This window comes from Stegostoma tigrinum, chromosome 9, assembly GCF_030684315.1.
Source record: "Stegostoma tigrinum isolate sSteTig4 chromosome 9, sSteTig4.hap1, whole genome shotgun sequence".
Classification (NCBI taxonomy): Eukaryota; Metazoa; Chordata; class Chondrichthyes; order Orectolobiformes; family Stegostomatidae; genus Stegostoma; species Stegostoma tigrinum.
This window is the reverse complement of record NC_081362.1, coordinates 79099844-79105971: the sequence shown is the minus strand read 5'-3', so window position 1 is coordinate 79105971 and position 6128 is coordinate 79099844. Positions and strand designations below refer to the sequence as shown.

General features: G+C 41.5%; 1 protein-coding gene across 1 annotated transcript in view; it reads right to left on the bottom strand.

Moving 5' to 3' along the window:
- mocs3 (molybdenum cofactor synthesis 3) overlaps positions 1–6128 on the bottom strand; it is a 208199-nt gene that overhangs the window by 175095 nt on the left and 26976 nt on the right. The window lies entirely within an intron of this gene.

Genomic DNA, 6128 nt, shown 5'->3' with positions numbered 1-6128 from the left:
AAATAATGCTTGCTGGTACTAGGTTTCTTGATAATATTGTTTGAGGATACTTTTGAAACCATTTTGGTGACATTAATTTAACTGCACTGAGAATATATCTGAACTGTAATGGTTTAAGTTGTCAATTGGAATGTATACATTAAACAGTACAGTTGTACCACATACTTTGTATCAGTGTAAATCAGATTATGACATGAGTTCAGCATTATGTTGTCAAGTATAGATCTGAAACACTTGACTTCACACTGTGTGAAGTGTAACTTCAAATGGAGTAGCAGTGGCATAGCGGCTAGCACTGTTGCCTCACAGCGCCAGGGACCCGGGTTCAATTCCATTCTAGGGTTCTGTCTGTGTGGAGTTTGCACATTCTCCCAGTGTCTGCATGGGTTTCCTCCGGATGATCTGGTTTCCTCCCACAGTCCAAAGATGTGTAGGCTAAGTGAATTGACCGTGTTAAGTTGCCCATAGTGTTCAGGGATGTGTAGATTAGGTAGGTTATGCGGGATGGGAGCTCTGAGGGTCGGTGTAGACTTGTTGAACCAAAGGGCCTGTTTCCACACTGTAGGGATTCTACGATCTATGAAAGGCTGAGAAATATCTTGATAGAGAACAACAACTCTTTTCTAAAGACAGAAGTTTATGCAGTAAGGTAAAAATCTCTATTTTGCTAATTCAAAATCATCAACAAGCTGTAAAACTAAGTGGTTGTTTGTTTGAACTCTTACTTTTAAAGCTGGCAGCAAAACTATAGGCAAACCAAAGTAAGAGTCTTGCAGCACAGTGGCAGTGTGGTCTGGAATGTCCAGGTTCAAGTTCCATCTGCTCCAGAAAATGTCACCCAAGAAGTCTGGTACACAACTCTAGAATTTCAATTCTAACCCGCTGCCATTGTCTACCCAGGCCCTTTCTCATGGGTCTCCACCTGCATATTGTACTCATTAGAGTTTAGAAGGTTGAGGGGAGATCTAAAAGAAACTTACAAGTCAATGTATGGTTTAGAAGGGGTGGACGCTGGGAAGTTGTTTCCATTAGGCGGGGAGACTAGGACCCGTGGGCACAGCCTTAAAATTAGAGGGGGTAAATTTAAAACTGAAATGAGACAACATTTCTTCAGCCAGAGAGTGGTGGGCTTGTGAAATTCATTGCCACGGAGTGCAGTGGAGGCCGGGACGTTGGATGCCTTCAAGGCAGAGATTGACAAATTCTTGATCTCAGAAGGAATCAAGGGCTATGGGGAGAGTGCAGGGAAGTGGTGTTGAAATGCCCATCAGCCATGATTTAAATGGCGGAGTGGACTTGATGGGCCAAATGGCCTTACTTCCACTCCTATGTCTTATGGTCTTATGGTCTTGTATTTTTGATAATTTTGGGAAAAAACCCAAAGAACTGCAGTTGCTGAAAATCAGAAAAAAAAAGTGCTGGTAAGACTTAGAAGGTCTGGCAGCATCTGTGAAGGGAAAGTATTGACTTTGGGTCCAGTGACCCTTCTTCAGAACTGATAGTAGCTGGGATAGGTGGTATATGTGCTAAACAAGGGAGAGGGAAGGAGTAAGCAATCGGTGGAGATGGCGCCCAGACAAAGAAAAACAGTTAGGCAGATGAAGGAATGGGTAAATGTCAGCCTGGGAGAATGAATGGCTGTAAATTAAGCCCAGTAGTGGCTGACAATGGGTTGTGTTTGTGTTGGCAGGCCATGTAATGACAAGACCCAGTATGTGTGGTTTGGGGTAAGGACATGTGAGAAGGTGCTCAGGCTCCAAAATTGTTGAACTTGACATCGAGGTCAGAAGGCTGCAGGTTTTCCAAGTGGAAAATGAAGTGTTGTTCTTCCAACTTGCACTCAGCTTTGTTAGAGCACTGGAGCAAGCCCAAAACAGAGATGTTGGCCAGGGAATATGATGGAAGCTCAGGGTCATTTTTGCAGATAGACAGTGGGTAACAGGGGTGGCCATAGGTACCTGGTACCTGCATGAGTTCCAGTGAAGCTCAGCGCAAGCTGGAAGAACACCACCTCATTTTCCACTTACAGGCCCTGCAGCCTTTGAATTAAGATGTATCAGAACAGCCTTTTGGCCCAACTCATCCATGCTGACCAGGTTTCCTAATTGAATTAGTACATTTGCCTGCCTTTGCTCGTATCCCTCTTAGCCTTGCCATTCATGTACCTGTCCAAATGTCTTTTAAGTGTTGTAACTGTACTTGCTCTGGCAGCTCATTCCATATATGCATCACCCTCTGTTTGAAAAGGTTGACCCCCAGGTTCCTTTCAAACTTTCCCCTCGCACCTTAAACTTATGCCCTCAAGTTTTAGACTCCACTATCCTGGGGAATGACCATGGCTATTCACCTTATCTACGCCCCTCATGATTTTAGAAACCTCTCGAAGTCACCGCTCAGCCTCCTACACTGCAGGGAAAAAAGTCTAAGTATATCCAGCCTCTCTTTATAACTCATACCTTCTCGTCTCATTAACATCCTTGTCAATTCTTTTTGCACCCTTTTCAGTTTAATAACATCCTTCATACAACAGGGTGACCAGAATTGCATGCAGTACTCCAACTATGGCCACACCAGTGCCTTGTACAACTTTAACATGATGTCCTAACTCATGAACTCAATGTTCTGACTGATGAAAGCAAGTGTGCCAAATGCCTTGTTCATCACTTTGTCTACCTGTGATGCCACTTTCAAGCAACTACATAGTTGCACCCCTAGGTCTCTCTGTTTAACAACACTCTTCAGGGCCCTAACATTAACTATGTAAGTTCCGCACTGGTTTGTCTTACCAAAATTCAAAACCTTCCATTTATCTGCATTAAACTCCAACTTGCCATGTGATCAAGATCCATGGTACACCTAGTAAACCTTTTTGACCAATTTTGGCGTGATTAATAAACTTACGAACCATGCCTCCGATATTCCTATCCAAATCACTTCTATAAATCATGAACAACAGTGAACCCACTACCGATTCTTGCAGCACCCTGCTGGTTACAAGCCTCCAGTCTGAAAAACAAACCTCTATCACCACCCTCTGTCCCTTACCGTCTAGCCAATTTTGTATACAATTGGCTAGTTTTTTCCTGGATCCCATGTGATTTAACCTTATCAACCGGTCCAGCATGCACATTGAAGGCCTTGCTAAAATTCCCCAACTACCGCACTGCCCTCATCTAACTCCTCTCCAAAAAAACTCAATCAAATTTGTGAGGCACCATTTAGCATGCACAAAGCCATCCTATCCGCAATTAGTCCTTGCCTTTCCAAATGCTTATATATCCTGTCTCTCAGGACTGTTCCAACAACTTACCCACCATTGACATTTGGCTTTCCCGTCTTGGTTTCCGGATCTTTTCTTGTAGCTTTTCTTAAACAGTGGCAAAACATTAACCTTCCTCCAGTCGTTTGGCACCTCACATGTGGTTGCCGATGATATGAATATCTCTGCTGCAAGCCGTGCAATTTCTTCCCTGGCTTCCCTTCAATATCTTGGGATACAACTTGATCAGGTCTTGGGGGTTTATCTACCTTTATGCATTTTAGGACCTCCAACACCTTCTCTTCTATAATGTGGACTGTTTTCAAGATATCACTACTTACTTCCCTAGCTTCCATGTCTTTCTCCATGGTAAATACTGATGAGAAATATTTGTTTAGGATCTCACCTATCTCCTGTGGTTCCACGCATAGATCACCTCATTGATCTTTAAGGGGCCTTATTCTCTCCCTCCTTACTTTTTTTGCCCTTGTAGAATGTCATTGGATTCTCCTTTGTCTTATCTGTCAAAGCTATTTCATGTCCCCTTTCTGCCAACCTGATTTCCCTCTTAAATGTATCTCCATAGTCCCTATAATCCTGAAGGGATTCACTTGATCCCAGCTGCCTATACTGACATGTTGCCTTTTTCTTGACCAGAGTCACAATATCTCGAATCATTTTGTTTTCCCTACTCCTGCCAGTCTTGCCTTTCACAATAACAGGAACGTGTTGGCCCTGAACTTTTGTTATCTTGCTTTTGAAAGCCTCCCACTTGCCAGATGTCCCTTTACCTGCGAATAATCTCCCCCAATCAACTTTTGAAAATTTTTATGAAATGCCATCAAAATTTGGCCTTACCCCAATTTAGAACTTTAACCTGTGAAACAGACCTGTCCTGTTGTATAACTATTTCAAGACTAATAGAATTATGGTCATAGGTCCCAAAGTGCTCCCCCACTAACACACCAGTCATTTTCCCTGCTTTATTTCTCAACAGGGAGTTCAGTTTTGCTTCTGTTCTAGTAGGGAAATCTACATCTAGATTGAGCCTTCTGGACTCAACATCAAGTTCAACAATTTTAGGGTTTGAGCACCTTCTCCCATATCCTTATGCCCACCATCTCACACCAGGCCTTTTCATAATATGGACTGCTACCATAAAAGCCCATTGTCAGCCATGAATGGTCCCAATTAGCAGCAATTCATTCTCCAAGGCTGACCTTTACCATTGTCTGCTCAACTATGTTTTTTTCTCTCTGGGCTCCATCTCCATCTATGTTTTATTCCTCCCTTTTCCCCAATCTCATCTTCAGCACATATACCAACCTTCTCCTAACTATAGAGATAACAAAATGTAGAGCTAGATGAACACAGCAAGCCAAGCAGCATCTTAGGAGCACAAAAGCTGATGTTTCGGGCCTAGATCCTTCATCAGCAATCAGTTTTGAAGAAGGGTCACTGGGCCCAAATTATTAATTTTGCTTTCTCTCCACAGATGCTCCCAGGCCTTCGAAATTTTTAAAGCAGTTTTTGTTTTGGTTTCTGGTAAATATTGTTGAAATGAAGATTTTCCACTAAAAGTGATTAGGCCTCACGTCCACAAACTTACCAGTTGTCCTACTTTCTTAGGAATTGAACCACTTTTAAAATCAGTGCCTATTTTGGAATATAATTTAGAAGAGCTTTGTATTATTTTTAGCTCAAATGCCATGAAAACACAGTTACGTTGTCTGATACCTTAAGAAAATAAGGACAAGTCAGGAATTAACTCCTGTTCCTAATTCTGTGGGCTCTCATATTATTTCAAGTAGCCATCCCTTCCCCCAGTCTGAGGGCATGTTTTGGATGTTTTGAGGTATAATAATCTTATTGGTATTGTGACATGTGAAATTTGCTGAAGATAAAGCTCCATTACTCCACCAGTTGCATGTGTAAATGTTTTGACTCAATTACCGAAGTAGCCCATTGTTTCATTTTTGTACTATGATACAGCAAATAAAAACTGTCCACGAGACTTCTTTAAGGAAATAAAAGTAACCCATTTATTATGAATCAAACTTATTCTTAAAGATAATGGCAAACATTAGTTAACACCTAAGCTGTAACTTGGAATTAAACCTCTGTGCTCTACATCTCAAATACACAATAAGTGGTGGTTCTCGAAGCAAACATGCAAAGTTCAATCCTCGTGGCTAAAGGTTTAGAAACAAAGGAAATAATATGATGACTTCTAACATCATCGATTTCCTGTCAATGAAGCTGAATTGCTGACAGCCATTGACTGATGATAAATTTGAATTCTGATTCCAATCAAACTGAATCTGAGTCATTAATGATAATCACAGAAACCCATAATCACAGAATTGCTATAGTGCAGAACAATGCCATTCACCCACCGTGCCTAATATGTAGTGTCAACCTCCTGCTTTTTCCCCATACTTCTGCACATTGGTTGAGTATTTGGATAGAAATAATGTCTTCTTGAATGCCTCAATTTAACCTGTCTCCACCAGATTTCCAGGCAGTGCATTCTGTAGTCTAACTACTTGCTGTGTGAAAAGTTTTTATGCTCACATCATCCCTACCTCATTTGCACATCACTTGAAGTCTACGCCTCATTCATTTTTATTTTATGAGCAGGAACTGCTTCTCCTTATCTACTGTGCCTAGCAAGCTCACAATTTTAAAACTTCTACCAAAATCTCCTCTTAGCCTTCTTCTCAACAGAAGAATTGTCCCAAATTGATCATTCTATTGGAAGCTGCCAAAAAGATTGATGAGGGCAAAGCAGTAGACATTGTTTACTTGGACTTTAGTAAGCCTTTGATAAGGTTCTGTGGTAGACTAATTTGTAAAGTTAGGTCACATA